Here is a 20,389-nt window from a genome sequence, read left to right as displayed (position 1 = left end):
GCAGTCCCTTGTATAGAGCCACTTGGGCCCTGAGAATTTCCAGCCTTTAGATCCTTTGGATCTAAACTTTGATAACACCCACATCAGTGGTTCTCAAAGTGTGGGTCTCAAACCAGCATCAGCTTCACACGCGGGCTTGTTATAAATACAGATTTGTGGGGCTTTCCTGGTGGCGCAGTGGTTGAGAGTCTGCCTGCCAATGCAGGGGACACGGGTTCGAGCCCTGGTCCGGGAAGATCCCACATGCCGCGGAGCAACTGGGCCCGTGAACCACAACTACTGAGCCTGCGCGTCTGGAGCCTGTGCTCCTCAACAAGAGAGGCCGCGATAGTGAGAGGCCCGCGCACCGCGATGAAGAGTGGCCCCCGCTGGCCGCAACTAGAGAAAAAAAGCCCTTGCACAGAAACGAAGACCCAACACAGCCAAAAATAAATAAATAAATAAATAAAAATTTTAAAATAATAATAAATAAATAAATGCAGATTTGTGAGCCCTGCTCCAAGTTTACTGACTCAGGGTCCAGCAGTATGTTTAAATAGGCCCTCCAGGGGATTCTGAGAATCACTGCTTTACATCTTAAGGTATGGTAAGCACCCCGTCAGATAAATTCTATGTCCCAGGTAATATAGTTGAATTTTAACTTGGCCTTCAATATCTTAACCAGCGGCTTTCAAAATCTTTCCTCTGAGGACAAGATTACAAGTATGGCAGGGGGCAGAAAGGTGACAGCAGGTGCCTGAAACAGTTCCAGCAAGGGACTGTAGCTTTGACGTTTCCTGCTTTGGCTTGAAATTGTGTGCAAACTTAGTGGCTCCAGGTACTGTCCTGGTTTAGCCCCGCTTGCTTCTCTGAGGTTGAACCTGAAGTTACACCCAGGAGTGGAAATGGCAAGTATCCTGACAGGCTCATGGGAGAACAAGGGTGGGGTCTCAGAGCCTGGAAGCAAGGTCTTGGAGATCCACTTAGAGTCCAGCAGCCTCTCCCCAGATGCCCCTCAGCCAGACCAGCCCTTAGCAGGGCCCCCCTGGTCCTGCTCACCCCTGGCCCTCTGTGCCTGCCCCCAGGACGGCTCTCCTCCATTCTCCTCCGGGCTGGCCAGATCTGGCTACACTTCAGGGCTCAGCAGAAAGCCGCAGGGATACTCTGTCCCCTCCCTCCACTGCGCTCCCAGCACTTAGCAGCTCTTCCATGTTAAATACCCGGAGGCCTTTGCCATTGCTGCATCTCAGTCCCTCATTCTTTGTAAAGAACAGGCTTTGGACCAGATGGTCGCCAAGGCCTTCTCTGCCTGCTCCAAGCTGTTCTGAACTCTAGTGCACAAGAACAACTCTTACCTCTCTCAGTCAAATCTGCCCTTAGCATGTGCAGGGCCTTGTGTCTGCGGGACCCTTGTTAAAAAACAAAATTCAACTGAGTAAACTTGAAGATCTAATTGGCTTTATTAGGTGATTCATGAATCGGCAGCATCCTATCTTGCAACTAGAAAGGTGCTCCGAGGGGTTGTACAAAATGGAAGGTTTTTATAGAAAGACAGGCGAGGCAATTCACAAAAGAAAAGAGGGGATTATTTTTAGGTCAGGACGTCCTCTTTTTGTAGGGAAGGGACTGGCAAGGGTTTTATCATGCAGATTGCCTCTCTTTCCTCTGGGGCCTGGAGAGGGCCTACGTGACAGATTACCTCATTGTTGGTGACCAGAAAATTCCAGACTGGTTTATTATGATTACATTTCTGGTGAAGACTGAAGCTGCAATTAGCTTAGGTATTCAATCTAGGTTTGGTATCATGGGCTTTAGCACAAGCAACGCCATTTGGGGCATGCGGTTTTTCTCTTTAACACCCCTGTCTAGACCAACAATTTGATTTTTAAATATAATACAAAATTCTTGGCCCTTATGAGGTATTGTGATTTATCAACACATGGGTAGAGAAAAGGTCTTAACATATTTGTTTATTGTCCAATCAGTGCACGTGAAGATTCTTTGTAGGATCCAAGAACCGGCTTTTCCTGTTCAGGTCCAGGAACCATCTCTTCATGTTCTTTATTGTCAAATATGTCATTCCTGGTTAATTTCCTTTCTTCCATCATGAAAAAAAAAGAAGTGAGAATGCTGTTATTATGCACAATGCCATGGCTCACAGGAACCTGTTTGTATGGAAACAACGTGGATGTTTTTGCCTCTGCAGTTTCCTGCTACCCTTTACTTAATGCTGGTTGCAGCCTTACTCCTGACCCTGCATCATCCATTGTATTGCCATGAATCCTGGTTTCCAGTGACTCTCTCAAAGGGTCAGCTTCACTGGTGATGACCATAAATGCAAGTCTTACCCAATGTGCCGGAGAATGAGAAGGATCAGTTGTTTTCTAGTCATAAATTGACCATTCAGAATGTTCGGGTGTAAATAACAAACGCTTTAGGCCATAGAAGACTGCAATGGGGTGGGGGATGCCCTGGGCGCTCTTGGAAATTAGCACCAGGGTAAAGGATGCTTGCTGCCACCCCTGCCACTCTTGGTGCTGTATAGGCCGGAGGTGACACCATGATCAAAGCATAGATGGGCAAGAGCCACCTCACAGACCCACACACGGGGCTCAAGCCCAAGGGTCAGCAGTGGACTAATGGTAGCCCAGAAGCCGGAACTTGTCCTGAGTCTGATGTGAGGATCACTCAAAATCAGCACATCAGCACCATTCCAGTGGCCCAGTCTCGCAGAATCTCAATCCTGCAAGAGCAATATGGCACCAGCCAGGCTGTGGGAACAACCAGCTCACCAGACCACCCCCTTAGACCTGGAGCTTGGCCCCAAGGGCTCTAGGACAGCTCCCTGGTGTGTGTGAATCCTGGGGGTGCTGGTGGAGGGTTATTGCACCAACTCCATGTCTGGGGGAAAGGTCGGAGAATACCCAAGGGAGAGAAATGGGGGCCCCAGGCAGGGTCCAGTCCAGGCTCTCAGGCACCTTGCCTAGATGGCACTGTTGGCCCCAACAGGTCCAGGTACTTGTGTTCTCCTCAGCAAAGCAGGGGCAGCCTCAGCTTCCAAGACTTCACTGAACCCCAGGGAAGAACAAAAGGAGAGCTTGAAAGCACCCCTACTTTCCTACTTGGGGTTCCCCAGGCCCTCTGACCAGCCCAGTTTGTGGGCACTTTGCTTATTCCCAACATTTTAGCCCCTGGTCTTGTCTCAAAGTGAGGACAACAGTTTATGAATCACCACCCAGAAGTTTCCCCTAAAGTCTTACAGTTTCATGATCAAGACCTACAATAGCCCCTAACACATTCTATGGGTCCAGAATTACCCTGATACCAAATCCAGACAAAGACATAACAAGAAAAGGAAGCTACAGACCAATATCCCTTATGAATATAGATGGTCTAAGTTCTAAGTAATTGTTGTGTTACATGCAGACTTTTTTTTTTTAGAAATTTCATCTAATGTCTGAAGCATTTATATTAACATATTTCCATACAAATAACCCAATGAAAGTTTAGTATTAGTTGTTTTGTTTGTTTCTTTTTTTATACTGCAGGTTCTTATTAGTCATCAATTTTATACACATCAGTGTATACATGTCAATCCCAATCGCCCAATTCAGCACACCACCATCCCCACCCCACCGCAGTTTTCCCCCCTTGGTGTCCATATGTCTGTTCTCTACATCTGTGTCTCAACTCATGCAGACATTTTGATCCTTCCAACAACCCCATGAAGTTGCACCCAATTTTCAGGTGGGAAAACTAAGGTGCGGAGGCTAAGTGACTTACATGCAGTCATACAGCTTCGAGTGGCTGAGCCAAGATTCAGACTTGTTTCCAACTCCAGCTCCTTCTATCACACCACCCAACCAGCCACAGAGGGAAATAGAAACAGCTGACCCTGCAGGTTTGTCCCTTCGTTTCAGTGTCACCTCTGCAAGACTCCTTGCTCAGGTGACTCACCAGAGTAGCCTCTCTCTGCAGGTGAGACCCTTCCCCAAGCCTGCTGTGAAGGGCACAGGCCCCACTGGAAGATGACTCCTTAGCCAAAGAACACACATCAGCCTGCACTCTGTGAGAGTTACGTGTGTAGGAATGCAGTGGAGTGGGAGGCAGTCTGTCACTACCCGGGCAAAGCCTTTAACCTCTGTGTACCTCAGTCTCCTCATCTGCTAAATGGGGCCTAAACTCCAAAACACTGACAACACTGAATGCTGGTGAGGATGTGAGGCCATGGGGACTCTCATTCATTGCTGGTGGGATGCAAAATGGTACAGTCACTTTGGAAGACAGTTTGGCAGTTTCTTATCAAACTAAACCTATCCTCACCATACAACCCAACAACTGCACTCTTTGGTATTTATGCAGAGGAGTTGAAAACACATCCACACAAAACCCTGCACATGGATGTCTATAGGAGTAGGCAGCTTTATTCATAACTGCCAAAACTTGGAAGCCACCAAGATATCTCTTAGCAGGTGATGGATAAATAAACTGTGGTGCATCCAGACAATGGAATATTATTCAGCATTAAGGAAATAAGCTATCAAGTCATAAAAAGACATGGAGGAACCTTAAATGCGTATTACACAGTGAAAGGAGCCAATCTGAAAAGGTTATATACTGTATGATTTCAACTATATGACATTCTGGAAAAGACAAAACCATAGAGACAGTAAAAAAATCAGCAGTTGGGGTTAAGGGCAGGGAGGAATGAATAGGTGGAGCACAGAGGATTTTTAGGGCAGTGAAAGTACCCTGTATGATACTGTAATGGTGGATACATGTCATTATACATGTGTCAAAACCCATAGAACATACAACGCCAAGAGTGAACCATAATACAAACTATGGACTTTGTGCGATCATCAGGTGTCAAGGTAGGCTCGTGGATTGTAACAAATGGGGCGATGTTGATAGTGGGGGGCTGGGTCTGTGTGAGGGCAGGGGGTATATGGGAAAGCTCTGTAATTTCTGCTCAATTTCGCTGTGAACCTAAAACTGCTCTAAAAAATAAAAATCTATTTTTAAAAGTGGGGCAAAACCACCCAGGTCTCAGGCTGGGATAAAGAAGCTAATGCCGGTGGAAACAGTTTGCAGACGGCAAATTGGTTTGCTGATATAAGAGATTGATACTGTTATGTGTTTAAATCCCAGCTGTGCCAGAGCTCTGCAGTGGGAGTTCAGGTCAGTCATTTTGACTTTTGCATCCCAATGGCCTTTGCTGCAAACCAAGACGATAATGCTTGTTCTTCGTTCCCATCCCCATGACAACCTCTCAGATTGTAAGTGGCAAGTTACGATGATAATGATGATGATGGTGGGAGTGGTGGTGGTGGCCACCATTTATGCCCAGGCACTGTGTTAAGCCCTCTATACACATTATCTCATTTAATCCTTAAAATTGTCCTGATTTTACTGATGAGAAACTGAAGCATGGGGTTGGGGGAAGAGGGGAGGGTTGGGGGGTGGAGGACAGGCAACTTGCCCTGGGTCACACAGCTAGCTGGTCAGCAGCAAAGTAGTTTCTGGAAGAGTCAGTGCTTGTACTCAACCATCAGCTTTGCCCCCACGCCGCCCAGGCTGACCTTGGAGGGCACCCCAGGTGGTGGCCCCATTGCCTGATGACTGGGGACCAGCTTCATAACAAATGATGGCCATGTCCAACATTTCTGTAGGACTTACTATAAGCCACGACTATTCTTAAACATGTGACCTGCCCTGTTCCTCTTAGTTCTTAGAGTAACTCCACGAGGTAGGTACTATCATTATGCCCATTTTACAGATGAGCAAACTGAAGCCAACAACTCAAAGAACAGAAAATGTCAGACCCAAGAGGGAATACGGGGATCAATTGGTCCGAGTCCTTTACTGGACATTCTGCTTCCCCCAGGTGAGCTTGGGTCCACCAGCTGCTGTAAGGTCAGTCGAGTCAGGTGTGAGTGAGTGAATGAGTGTGTGTGTGTGTGTGTGTGTGTGTGTGTGTCTATAATGCCCACTTTGCTATGTTGTTGCTGCAACACTTCCATTTGGGACCCACCAAATCAATAGCCAAGAGAGGCCACACCTGGGCCTCCAGAGCCCTGCCCTCTGCTGCGTTCACCCCGGGAGCTCATGGCAGTACAGGCCCCTTCCCCTACCCAGAACAATTTTTTGTCCCCATATTCCAGGCCGGGGAAGGAAAGTGAGGAGCTTGGAGCCTAACTTGCCTCTTAATCACAGAGGAGGCCTGTGGAACAGGAATGGGCCACAGTGGGAGGGCAGGGCAGCCATTAGCCCAGGGAAGCAAAGCATCCAGGGCCAGCAAGTCCATTCAGCGTCCTGACTCCCAGCAGGTGTGACCCGAGGCTGGAGGGGAGGGGAGGGGCCAGCATCCCTATGGGCACCTCCTCTTGGTATCCACTGGATCCAAGACTGGATTTTAAGTGGACCCCTTAAACTGGACCCCTCAGAGAAGACGTTCTGTGTGGTGATCAGGAGCAAAAGGCTTTAGCAGCACCCAGATCTGAGTCCAAATCCTGTCTCTGCTACTCCCTGGCTGTGTGACCTTGGTAGAATTACTTAGCCTCTCTGGGCCCCAGTATCCTCCTCTATCTAATGGGGATAAGGACAGAAGCCACCTCACAGGGCAAAGTCTGGTCTGTACCTGGCCTGGGTCAGGGGCTTAGAACATACTAGCCTCTTTCAGGTATAAAATGGGATTCCTAATAGTACCTGCCTTGTCATCAAGGTTAAATGTGTAACACACATAAAAAGTGCTTAGGAAGGATCCTGGCACAGAGAAAGGGCTGGCTTTTTATTATTAACATCCTCCTTCTCCCTGCCCCTTCTCCCCATCCAAGTAGGGCACCTAGGACATGGGGATGGTGGCTGCTTGACTTTAGGCTACAAAGTGCAAAGCTGGCATTGTTCTCAGCTGCCTCCCGTTGGCTGTGGAGGAAAGATAGGGCTGCGGGAATTCTTTAACACCAATTAGCACCTGAGGCTCCCTTCTGCTCTCACCCTGGTCTGCCTCCCTGCTGGCTGGGGGCCTGGAACCACGTGGCAGAGGAAGCAGCCAGGCCGGAGGAGGGGGGATATTGTGGAACCATCGGTTAAGGCTGGGGGGTGCCAGCGGAGCCCGGGCAGGTATTATTCCTAGAATGCAGGAATGATCCAGAAGGAAGTGAGGTGGGCGTGGAGCCTGGGGCTGGCCTGTTCTTCAGGGCTTTAGATAAATGCCTCTCCCAGTCAGTCACCCTCCTAGTGCATCTGATACCCAGAGTGAGGGGATCATCCCTTCCTCCATACAACAAACACTCTGAGTTATAATCTTGCACCGAAAGAAATCATAAAAATGGCTGGAAAAAAATGCAGACGGTGAAAATGTTTTTTTGAACTTCATATATATCCATGCCAATAAAAAATTTTTTTAATAAAAACACAAAAAAGGAAAATAGTACTGATTAATACTTTCTAACTACATTAACGTGTTTTTGAAAATGGGGAAAAACTTATATTTCTATACTAGTCACAGTGGCAAATAAAAACATTACAGTTTCTGTAAATCTGTGAATGACAATGTCCAAATTGATCTTCTCAAATTCATGTTCAGTGGACAGTAAAGCCATATTTGCCCATCTATCTTTGCTCATAATTCATTAAAGAACTTCATTAATTTAATTTAATTTTTTTTTGAATTTGAAACTAAAGTATTTTATCTCATCATGAAGAATATAGAAACATTGTAACCAGCCATTCCAAATGAGTCAAAATATTTTTCTCTTTTGATAGAGTTCTATGTATACATACATACATAATAAACTAGAACACATATATATCTGTGTAGACACAAACTATTTATTTATTTATAATTATCTATTTATTATCTATATATATGTACATGGAATTTAAGACTTAATCCTGAGGTTATAAAGTTTCATTTTATTTATTTATTTATTTATTTATTTAACAACTTTTTTAGAGTATAATTACTTTACAATGGTGTGTTAGTTTCTGCTGTATAACAAAGTGAATCAACTATACGTATACATATATCCCCATGTCCCCTCCCTCTTGCATCTCTCTCCCACCCTCCCTATCCCACCCCTCTAGGTGGTCACAAAGCACCGAGCTGATCTCCCTGTGCTATGCGGCTGCTTACATTTGGTAGTGTATATATGTCAATGCCACTCTCTCACTTCGTCAGAGCTTACCCTTCCCCCTCCCTGTGCCCTCAAGTCCATTCTCTACATCTGCGTCTTTATTCCTGTCCTGCCCCTAGGTTCTTCAGAACCATTTTTTTTAAATTTCATATGTATGTGTTAGCATACGGTATTTGTTTTTCTCTTTCTGACTTACTTCACTCTGTATGACTGACTCTAAGTCCATCCACCTCACTACAAATAACTCCATTTTGTTTCTTTTTATGATTGAGTAATATTCTATTGTATACATGTGCCACATCTTCTTTACCTATTCATCTGTCAATGGACACTTAGGTTGCTTCCATGTCCTGGCTATTGTAAATAGTGCTGCAATGAACATTGTGGTACATGACTCTTTTTGAATTACGGTTTTCTCAGGGTATATGCCCAGTAGTGGGATGGCTGGGTCGTATGGTAGTTCTATTTTTAGTTTTTTAAGGAACCTCCATACTGTTCTCCATAGTGTCTGTATCAATTTACATTCCCACCAACACTGCAAGAGGGCTCCCTTTTCTCTACACCCTCTCCAGCATTTATTGCTTGTAGATATTTTGATGATGGCCATTCTGACTGGTGTGAGGTGATACCTCACTGTAGTTTTGATTTGCATTTCTCTAATGATTAGTGATGTTGAGCATCCCTTCATGTGTTTGTTGGCAATCTGTATATCTTCTTTGGAGAAATGTCTGTTTAGGTCTTCTGCCCATGTTTGGATTGGGTTGATTGTTTTTTTGATATTGAGCTGCATGAGCTGCTTCTATATTTTGGAGATTAATCCTTTGTCAGTTTCTTCATTGGCAAATATTTTCTCCCATTCTGAGGGTTGTGTTTTTGTCTTGTTTATGGTTTCCCTTGCTGTGCAAAAGCTTTTAAGCTTCATTAGGTCCCATTTGTTTCTTTTTGTTTTTATTTCCATTTCTCTAGGAGGTGAGTCAAAAGGGATCTTGCTGTGATTTATGTCATAGAGTGTTCTGCCTATGTTTTCCTCTAAGAGTTTTACAGTGTCTGGCCTTACATTTAGGTCTTTAATTCATTTTGAGTCTATTTTTGTGTATGGCATTAGGGAGTATTCTAATTTCATTCTTTTACATGTAGCTGTCCAGTTTTCCCAGCACCACTTATTGAAGAGACTGTCTTTTCTCCATTGTATATCCCTGCCCCCTTTGTCATAGATTAGTTGACCACAGGTGCGTGGGTTTATCTCTGGGCTTTCTATCCTGTTCCATTCATCTATATTTCTGTTTTTGTGCCAGTACCATACTGTCTTGATTACTGTAGCTTTGTAGTATAGTACGAAGTCATGGAGCCTGATTCCTCCAGCTCCATTTTTCTTTCTCAAGATTGCTTTGGCTATTTGGGGTCTTTTGTGTTTCCATACAAATTGTGAAACTTTTTGTTCTAGTTCTGTGAAAAATGCCAGTGGTAGTTTGATAGGGATTGCATTGAATCTGTAGATTGCTTTGGATAGTATAGTCATTTTCACAATGTTGATTCTTCCAATCCAGGAACATGGTATATCTCTCCATATGTTTGTATCATCTTTAATTCTTTCATCAGTGTCTTATAGTTTTCTGCATACAGGTCTTTTGTCTCCTTAGGTAGGTTTATTCCTAGGTATATTATTCTTTTTGTTGCAATGGTAAATGGGAGTGCTTCCTTAATTTTACTTTCAGAATTTTCATCATTAGTGTATAGGAATGCGAGAGATTTCTGTGCATTAATTTTGTATCCTGCTACTTTACCAAATTCATTGATTAGCTCTAGTAGTTTTCTGGTAGCATCTTTAGGATTTTCTATGTATAGTATCATGTCATCTGCAAACAGTGACAGCTTTACTTCTTCTTTTCCGATTTGGATTCCTTTTATTTCTTTTCCTTCTCTGATTGCTGTGGCTAAAACTTCCAAAACTATGTTGAATAATAGTTGTGAGAGTGGGCAACTTGTCTTGTTCCTGATCTTAGTGGAAATGGTTTCAGTTTTTCACCATTGAGGACGATGTTGGCTGTGAGTTTGTCATATATGGCCTTTATTATGTTGAGGTAGGTTCCCTTTATGCCTGCTTTCTGGAGAGTTTTTAACATATATGGGTGTTGAATTTTGTCAAAAGCTTTTTCTGCATCTACTGAGATGATCATATGGTTTTTATTCTTCAGTTTGTTAATATGGTGTATCACATTGATTGATTTGCGTATATTGAAGAATCCTTGCATTCCTGTGATAAACCCCACTTGATCATGGTGTATGATCCTTTTAATGTGCTGTTGGATTCTGTTTGCTAGTATTTTGTTGAGGATTTTTGAATCTATGTTCATCAGTGATATTGGCCTGTACTTTTCTTTTTTGGGGTCATCTTTGTCTGGTTTTGGTATCAGGTTGATGGTGGCCTTATAGAATGAGTTTGGGACTGTTCCTCCCTCTGCTATATTTTGGAAAACTTTGAGAAGGATAGGTGTTAGCTCTTCTCTAAATGTTTGATAGAATTTGCCTGGGAAGCCATCTGGTCCTGGGATTTTGTTTGTTGGAAGATTTTTAATCACAGTTTCAATTTTAGTTCTTGGGATTGGTCTGTTTATTATATTTTCTACTTCTTCCTGGTTCAGAGTCGGAAGGTTGTGCTTTTCTAAGAATTTGTCCATTTCTTCCAGGTTGTCCATTTTATTGGCATGGAGTTGCTTATAGTAATCTCTGATGATCTTTTGTATTTCTGTAGTGTCAGTTGTTACTTCTCCTACTTCATTTCTAATTCTGTTGATCTGAGTCTTTTCTTTTTTTTTCTTGATGAGTCTGGCTAATGGTTTATGAATTTTGTTTATCTTCTCAAAGAACCAGCTTTAAGTTTTATTGATCTTTGCTATTGTTTCCTTCATTTCTTTTTCATTTATTTCTGATCTGATCTTTATGATTTCTTTCCTTCTGCTAACTTTGGGGGTTTTTTGTTCTTCTTTCTCTAATTGCTTTAGGTGTAAGTTTAGATTGTTTATTTGAGATGTTTCTTGTTCTTGAGGTAGGATTGTATTGCTATAAACTTCCCTCCTAGAACTGCTTTTGCTGCATTCCATAGGTTTTAGGTCATCGTGTTTACATTGTCATTTGTTTCTAGGTATTTTTTGATTTCCTCTTTGATATCTTCAGTGATCTCTTGGTTATTTAGTAGCGTATTGTTTAGCCTCCATGTGTTTGTACTTTTTACAGTTTTTTTCCCCTGTAATTGATATCTAGTCTCATAGTGTTGTGGTCAGAAAAGGTACTTGGTATGATTTCAATTTTCTTAAATTTACCAAGGCTTGATTTGTGACCCAAGATATGATCTATCCTGCAGAATATTCCATGAGCACGTGAGAAGAAAGTGTATTTTGTTGTTCTTGGATGGAATGTCCTATGAATATCAATTAAGTCTATCTTGTTTATTGTGTCATTTAAAGCCTGTGTTTCCTTATTTATTTTCATTTTGGATGATCTGTCCATTGGTGAAAGTGGGGTGTTAAAGTCCCCTACTATGATTGTGTTACTGCCAATTTTCCCTTTTATGGCTGTTAGTGTTTGCCTTATGTATTGAGGCATTCCTCTGTTGGGTGCAAAAATATTTACAATTGTTATATCTTCTTCTTGGATTGATCCCCTGATCATCATGTAGTGTCCTTCTTTGTGTCTTGTAATAGTCTTGATTTTAAAGTCATTTTGTCTGATATGAGAATTGCTACTCCAGCTTTCTTTTGATTTCCTTTTGCATGGAATATCTTTTTCCATCCCCTCACTTTCAGTCTGTATGTGTCCCTAGGTCTGAAGTCAGTCTCTTGTAGACAGCATATATACAGATCTTGTTTTTGTACCCAGTCAGCCAGTCTATGTCTTTTAGTTGGAGCATTTAGTCCATTTACATTTAAGGTAATTATCGATATGTATGTTCCTATTACCATTTTCTTAATTGTTTTGGGTTTGTTATTTTAGGTCTTTTCCTTCTCTTGTGTTTCCTGCCTAGAGAAATTCCTTTAGCATTTGTTGTAAACCTGGTTTGGTGGTGCTGAATTCTCTTAGCTTTTGCTTGTCTGTAAACGTTTTCATTTCTCTGTCGAATCTGAATGAGATCCTTGCTGGGTAGAGTAATCTTGGCTGTAGGTTTTTCCCTCTCATCACTTTAAATATGTCCTGCCACTCCCTTCTGGCTTGCAGAGTTTCTGCTGAAAGATCAGCTGTTAACCTTATGGGGATTCCCTTGTATGTTATTTGTTGCTTTTCCCTTGCTGCTTTTAATATTTTTTCTTCGTATTTAATATTTGAAAGTTTGATTAATATGTGTCTTGGTGTGTTTCTCCTTGGATTTATCTGGTATGGGACTCTCTGCACTTCCTGAACTTGATTGACTATTTCCTTTCCCATATTAGGGAAGTTTTCAACTATAATCTCTTCAAATATTTTCTCAGTCCCTTTCTTTTCCTCTTCTTTTTCTGGGACCCCTATAATTCGAATGTTGGTGGATTTAATGTTGTCCCAGAAGTCTCTGAGCCTGTCCTGAATTCTTTTCATTCTTTTTTCTTTATTCTGCTCTGCAGTAGTTATTTCCACTATTTTATCTTCCAGGTCACTTATCCGTTCTTCTGCCTCAGTTATTCTGCTATTGATTCCTTCTAGAGAATTTTTAATTTCATTCACTGTGTTGTTCATCATTGTTTGTTTGCTCTTTAGTTCTTCTAGGTCTTTGTTAAACGTTTCTTGTATTTTCTCCATTCTATTTCCATGATTTTGGATCATCTTTACTATTATTACTCTGAATTCTTTTTCAGGTAGACTGCCTATTTCCTCTTCATTTGTTTGGTCTGGTGGGTTTTTACTTTGCTCCTTCACGTGCTGCGTATTTCTCTGTCTTCTCATTTTGCTTAACTTACTGTGTTTGGGTTCTCCTTTTTGCAGGCTGCAGGTTCATAGTTCCTGTTGTTTTTGGTGTCTGCCCCCATTGGGTAAGGTTGGTTCAGTGGGTTGTGTAGGCTTCCTGGTGGAGGGGAGTGGTGCCTGTGTTCTGGTGGATGAGGCTGGATCTTGTCTCTCTGGTGGCAGGAAGGCATCTGATGGTGTGTTTTGGGGTGTCTGTGAACTTATTATGATTCTAGGCAGCCTCTCTGCTAATGCGTGCGGTTGTTTTCCTGTCTTGCTGGTTGTTTGGCATGGGGTGTCCAGCACTGGAGCTTGCTGGTCATTGAGTGGAGCTGAGTCTTAGCGTTGAGACAGAGATCTCTGGGAGAGCTCTCGCTGATTGATATTACATGGGGGCCAGGAGGTCTCTGGTGGCCCAATATCCTGAACTCGGGTCTCCCACCTCAGAGGCTCAGGCCTGACACCCGGCCAGAGCACCAAGACCCTGTCACCCACACGGTACTGTCTTCAACAGAGAAGTAGAAGATGTCCTTGGTTGCTTTGCTGCCTTCATTCAAGATGTAGTAGATCCTTATTACATCAACATCAGCTTCATTTAGAAGCTCTTAAGTGGTCCATATAAAGAGAAGCAATTTGGAACCGTATTACTGACTTGCACCATGATCCCAAAACCTAGGAAATTCTTTGATGAATTTAACAGGTGTAAAATCTCTAGATCTCTCATGGAACTCCTTGGTTAGTCTAGAGGGCATCGAGGACCTGACTCTCTGGAGAACCTCTACCTCTACTACCAGTGCATCCTATTATTTTTAACTTAAAAAATTACTTTTACATGAAGCCATAGATAAATAAACAGTTAGGAAAAGTAGAAGGATAGATTTGGTAGAAATTCTAAAAATTCCGTGTCACAACAAACCCCAGAAATTGTAATACTGTTTATATCTTTGTTTCTTTGGTATTGATTATAGTGTTGTTTTTTTTAATAGTGTTTTTTTAATGTTTTTTGTAGTCAAAAATTTCCAGTAAAACATCTTCACCAGAAATTTTTTTCACTCTATTTGGGAAAAACTTCTGAAGTTTTCCTTCTCCAAAAATCAGGGAAAGTGGCTGAAAGACAGAGAACTTTTGACCCATGGCTTTAAAAGGATGACAGAATTGAGTAACTCAAGTTCTATTTCTTCATCTTTATAATGACTGTAATCATTTATAATTTTGAATCTACTGAGATACAAACTATGTCAGAAGATGGTTTGAAGGATTTCACTATAATTAAATTGATCTCCAAACCATCCCATATAGAAGGTTCGTTTAGGTGTGTCAAGGCCCACTGTATAATTGGGAGTTTACATGTTGAAAACAATGTTTTTTAAAGGGTAAATAATAAAAAGTGCCAACATACAATGCACCCCTTCCCCACACACATTCAACAATAAATACAGCAATTATTTAGAACTTAGACCATCTAATGTTCACAGGGCTATTGGCTTGCAGTTTTCTTTTCATGTAACATCCTTGCCTGAATTTGGTATGAGGGTAATGCTGGCCTCATAGGATGAATTAAAAAGTATTCCTTCCCTTCTATTATTTTGGAAGAGTTGGAGAAAGATTAGTGTTGATTCTTCTTTAAATGATTGGTGGACTTCACCAGTGAAGCCATCTGGCTCTGGGCTTCTCTTTGATGGGAAATTGTTTATTATTGATTCAGTCTCTTTACCACATATAGATCTGTTCAGATTTTCTATTTCTTCTTGAGTCAATTTTGGTAGTTTGTTTCTTTCTAGGAATTTGTTTATTTCATCTAGGTTATTCAGTTTTTTGGCATACAGTTGTTCATATTCTCTTATAATCTTTTTTCATTTCTGTGTAGTTGGTAGTAATGTCCCCAATTTCATATCTGATTTTAGTAATTTGAGTCATTTCTTTTTTCTTAGCTAATGGTGTGTCAATTTTGTGATCTTTTCAAAGAACCAACTTTTTGTTTCATTGATTTTCTCTATTTTTCTAGTCTCTATTTTCTTTATCTCTGCTCTAATCTTTACTATTTTCTTCCTTTTGCTTGCTTTGGGTTCAGTTTGCTCTTTTTTTCTAGTTTCTTAAGATATAAAGTTATCGATTTGAGATCTTTCTTCTATTATAATGTAGGCATTTACAGCTAAAATTTCCCTCTAAGCACTGCTATTGCTGAATCCCAGAAGTTTTGGTATGTTGTGTTTTCATTCTCATTGTGTCAAAGTGTTTTCTAACTTTCTCATCTCCCTTGTGATTTCTTCTTTGACCCACTGGTTGTTTAAGAGTGTGTTGTTTAATTTCCAAATATTTGTGAATTTTCCAGCTTTCCTTCTGTTGTTGGTTTCTAGTTTCATTCCATTGTGGTCAGAGAAGATCCTTTGGATGATTTAAATTTCAAAAATTTATTGAGACTTGTTTTGTGACCTAACATGTGGCCTATCCTGGAGAATGTTCCATGTGCATTGAGAAGAATGTATATTCTGCTACTGTTGGGTGGGGGGTTCTGTATGTGCCTGTCAGGTCTATTTGGTTTATAGCTCTGTTCAGGTCCTTTATTCCCTTATTGATCTTCTTTCTAGTTGTTCTATGCATTATTGAAAGTGGGGTATTGAAATCTCCAACTATTACTGTAGAACTGTGTATCTCTCCCTTCAGTTCTGTCAGTGTTTTCATCATATATTTTGGGACTCTGTTGTTAGGAGCATTTTTGTTTATATCATTATATCTTCTTGATGGATTGACCCTTTTATGAATATATCCCAATGTCTTGTAACAATTTTTTATCTAAAATCTATTTTGTTTGCTGTTAGTATATATAGCCACCCAGCTCTATTTTGGTTACTATTTGCATGGAATATCTTTTTCTATCCATTCATTTTCAGCCTATTTGTGTCTTTGGGGGGGTTTCCAGTATAGGGTTGCCAGATTTAGCAAATAAAAATATAGGATTCCCAGTTAAGTTTCAATTTTAAGATACAGTAAGTTTTTAGTATAAGTATATTCTGTGCAATATTTGGAGTGCATTTATACTAAAAATATTATTCATTTTTTAATCTGAAATTCAAATTTAACTGGGTATCCTGTATTTTATTTGGGAATCCTATTTCAATAAGAATTTAAAGATATAGGCCCTACCCTCTGAGAACTTCTGATTTAAGGGGAAAAATTAGGAACTACCTTGGCAAGGCTCCTAGTTCAAGGAGGAGAATGGAGATGGGGAGAGGCTGCATAATCTTACCATGAGGTAAGGGGAGTTGGCCAGTCCTTTGCCTCAGGGTGCCTGCTCCTTCCTGGGTCTCCCAAGTTTCCCCCCCACTCACTTCATTGTAGAACTGGGAAGTCCCAGCTAGCCCACATTAGGGACAAGGTCTGTGGGATAACAGGGCACTCACAACCCCCAAATCACCCACTTTCACGTGTGTGCACACACACCACAGCACACTCATGCTCACAGGCACACCCTTTACTATATACACATTTTCACACACTACCATACACACAGGCCAGCCAAACACACTAGCAGGATAAACATGGTCTCGTACATGCAGACCCACTGAAACATGTTCCAGTCACACCGACATGTGGTCCTGCACATGAGTGCATCCCTGTTCACACTCAATGCTGTACACAATAATAGATCACAGTCACAACAAACCTCGCACTCTGCCCATTCTTTCTCAAGCTCTAGATGTGTGTGTGTGTGTGTGTGTGTGTGTGTGTGTGTGTGTGTGTGTGTGTGTAGGGGGGAGGGGGACATTGTCTTCCTGCTATCTCTATGTGGATAACTGTCCATCTTCCACTCTCCCACCCCAGCTGTCTGCCTCCCTCCCTGCAGGAAGGCTGAGGGATGATGGGCAGGTGGACCTGGTCTCCATGACAACCAAGGACCCTCTTCTCTGGAAGGAGAAGGTGCTGGGAGGCAGTGTTGGCTTTTGCCCAGGTCCTTGCTCTGAGTGGGGCTGGGGGTGAGGCCAGTGGGGAGAGTAGGGGGAGGAAGGGATGCGATGACCATCTGGACCTGGGAGAGTGGAGCTGCAGGCCCTGCCCAAGTCCTCCAAAGTGGCAGATGGGCATCACGGTGCCTGAGAGGAACTGGGAAGAAGGGGCAGCCCAGTGTGGCATATGCAGGAGAACCCCCCACTCCCCCAGCGCAACCCACCGCTGATCTCCTTGAGCACCCTCAGATCTGGTTCTGGAAAAGTTCCTTTCAAAGCTCCCTTTCCTGGGTCCCCACGAGTGCTGAGAGGTGAAGTTGTGCTGGGGGTGTGGGAGAGGCACAGACCCCTTAAAACCACCAGGGCTCTTGTGCTCTTTGTGTGCTATTCCTTTGGGGGGAGTGTGGCCCCTCCTACATTTCTATTTTGGATCCTATCCTTGGTGGCTGGTAGGGAAGATTACCCTGATTGTGCTACAGGAATTCCAGAAAGGGTGGGTGCTAATTTGTGCAAACCCCAAACAGGGTGAGGAGGGCTGGGCTCTGATTCCTCCGGGCGCCTCGGGTTGTCCTGGCTCTTCCCTCATATCGGACACATTAATACGAAGACCAGCTTACGCCAGGCTCCCTGCCCTCGAGGTCCGGAAAGCTGACCTGAAAGCGAGGGGTTTAGGGAGGGCAGCTAGAGAGGAGCCCCACTAGCAAGGAGCAGAGAGGAAGAACATGGGTTGGTCGTGGAAGACTGTGCTTGGAGAGAAAGGAGGAGGTGTGTTCCGCTTGATCCCTGATCCCTCTTGAAGAAAGAACAGGCAGACTGGCTGCAGAGAGTGCAGTTAGCTGACAGCCTCCACCACCTTCTGTCCACAGAATATTAAGCCTTATCTTCCCAAGCAGCCCTCAGCCAATGACTAAGCACCGCAAGTTTCAAGGGCCTGCCCGTTTCAGCCCACAGCAGGACTCCTCAGACCGGCAGTCTGTGCTCCAGAGCTCCCTGTGGGTAGGGGCTGGTGGAGATGTTGCCAGATCTGCATCTCTGTCTGAGGCTCTTCCTGCCAATCCTGCTTCCTCCCTCCCCATCTTTCACAAGTTTAAGCCTCAGCCAAGCTCTTGCACTCCTAACTCCGTCTCAATATCCGCTTACCAGAGGGCCCAAACTGACACAGATGTCAAGAGCCACACTCGTGGGCCCTCGCGCGCACGCCACACTTTTGGGGGAAACAGTTCCTCTTGAGCCCTAGAGTTAAGAAGGACGTGGGCCGCCCCGCCCCCTGCTGGACACGCTGTGGAACTACACCTCCATACTGCAGCCGGTGGGGAGCATGGCGTGGTCTCACTGAGGCCTCGGGCTCAGAGACCGTTCGCTGTGAGAACTTCAGGGATCACTGTACCAACAGGGCAACTGAGGCCCAGAGGAGTAAAGGATCAAACACATAGAAGGCCATGGGGGACATCCTGCCACCACCAAGGTCGTTTCCTCTGCCCCCCATCTTGTCCCTTCAGCTCTTCTTGTGGGTGCTGGCGTGGGTACCATCAGCTGTGCCCTCTTTTCCTTCCTTGGTGGGCATCCTTGCTCACGCTGGCCTTCATCCCCACTCCTAGGACCCCTGTGACTGCCTCCCCATAGGTGCTTTTGGCCCACCCACCTCTTTGCAGCCAGGGTGACCTTCCTGGATCTCAAGTCAAACCCCATTCCTTTCCAGCCTAAAGCCCACCGTGGCACCCTGCCTGCAAGGTCCACTGCAGTGGGTCCCACCTCCCTCACTCCGCACCCTCACCCAGTTGTCACCGAGCACCCGAAAATTGCAAAAGCCCTGTGTCCCCAGCCAGTGATGCTGTTACTTCCACATATACTGAGCCCCCTGTGCCCGATGGCCCGTCTCAGAGGCTGGCTCACATCCTCCTCCCCTCCTCTCCCTGAGCCTGCACACTGACCTTTATCTGACACGGCAGGTGCAGTCATTTCTTAGTGCTGCTGTAACAAAGTGCCACAAACCCGGAGGCTTAACGACAGCACAAGTTTATTCTCACACAGCTCTGGTGGCCAGAAGTCCAAAGTCAGTCTCGCTGGGCTAAAATCGAGGTGTCCGCAGGGCCGCTTCCTTCTGGAGGCTCATATTTAGCCCACCTATTCAGGCCACTATTCAGTAGGGGACGTTCAATCCAGGCTCTCAGAGCATAAGAAGGGGGACGAGGTCTTTATTTTCCCGAGCCTAATTGACCTTTATCGAGGCACCCCAGTGTGTATTATTTTTCCACACCACCAAGTAATTCTCCAGTTCTCAGCGAACACTGACGGGATGCCTAGCAAATTTAACTCAATTCTGACACTATCTACCTGGAGATGGTATCAAATCCCACAGGTTAAGGGCTCAGTCCTACAAGACTGCCTCCCCCCGACTTCAGACGCCAATTACAAGTCCCAGGTTACCACCTGTGCTTCTGACCGGCTGGCTATAGATCACAGGTATCTACAGCCCCTCTGCAGGTTTGATCAATTTGCTAGAGCAGCTCACAGAACTCAGAGAAACATTTACTTACATCTACCAGTTTATTATAAAAGGATGTCATTTAGGAACAGCCAGATGGAAGAGATGCACAGGGCAAGGCATGTGGGAAGGGCACGGAGCTTCCATACCCTCTCAGCACGCCACTCTCCCCAAATCTCCATGTGTTCACCAACCCAGAAGCCCACCCACTCTGGTTGTTCAAGAGTTTTTATAGAGCTTAATCGGTAGCCCTTCCCCCAATTCCCAGAGGTCAGTAGGTGGGTCTGAAGGTTCCAACCCTCTAATCACTTGGTTTTTCTGGTGACCAGCCCCATCTTGAGGCTGTTTAGAGCCCCACCCTAAGTCATCTCATTAGCCTACACTCAGGTGTGCTCAAAAGAGACTCCTAATACTCAGGAAATTCCAAGGGTTTTAGGAGCTCTGTGCCAGAAATGGTGGACAAAGACCATATATATATTTTTTTACAACACTGGCACACCAGCCAAGGTTGTCAGCAAGAAGTCGACCGTGGACTGCGCAAAAGACACAAGAGAACTGTTAAGTAGAGCTGTTTTCTAGGCCTCTGGCAGTAAAGGAGAATCCACCCTCACAGGCTGTGTCCGAAATGGGGCAGTCACGGAAGAGCACAGATAGGACATTAAGGCCTGCGCTTGCTTAAAGCCGGCAGGGAAGTGGTTGGGACTGGGGGAATTTACAGAGTTTTGGATTGCAGAGCACAGGGATGTGAGGATCTTGAAGTGAGTCCTGATGATCTGCTTGTGAGTAGACAGTTCACAAGCAGACAGTCTTAACAGACAGTCTTAGCATTGTAGACAGTCTTAACATTCCTGGAGCAAGTAACTAAGTCATTTTTGCTTGGTCTCTCGGTTGACACAGGGACCGGAAATCATCTTAGTTTGCTCACTTCACAA

At 43.8% G+C, this 20,389-nt stretch overlaps 1 long non-coding RNA gene across 1 annotated transcript in view; it reads right to left on the bottom strand.

The window, feature by feature from the left end:
- Window positions 1–466: 466 nt before the first annotated feature.
- LOC309654351 overlaps window positions 467–20,389 on the bottom strand; it is a 71,192-nt gene continuing 51,269 nt past the window's right edge. Inside the window, exon 3 of the long non-coding RNA XR_014260176.1 lies at window positions 467–2,077. This is a non-coding gene — a long non-coding RNA (uncharacterized lncRNA). The remainder of the gene's footprint in view (window positions 2,078–20,389) is intronic.

The sequence above is a fragment of the Balaenoptera physalus genome (genome assembly GCF_965194825.1).
Source record: "Balaenoptera physalus genome assembly, chromosome: 2".
NCBI lineage: Eukaryota > Metazoa > Chordata > Mammalia > Artiodactyla > Balaenopteridae > Balaenoptera > Balaenoptera physalus.
The sequence above is the reverse complement of the archived record's forward strand: the minus strand, read 5'-3'. Positions and strand labels throughout refer to the sequence as shown.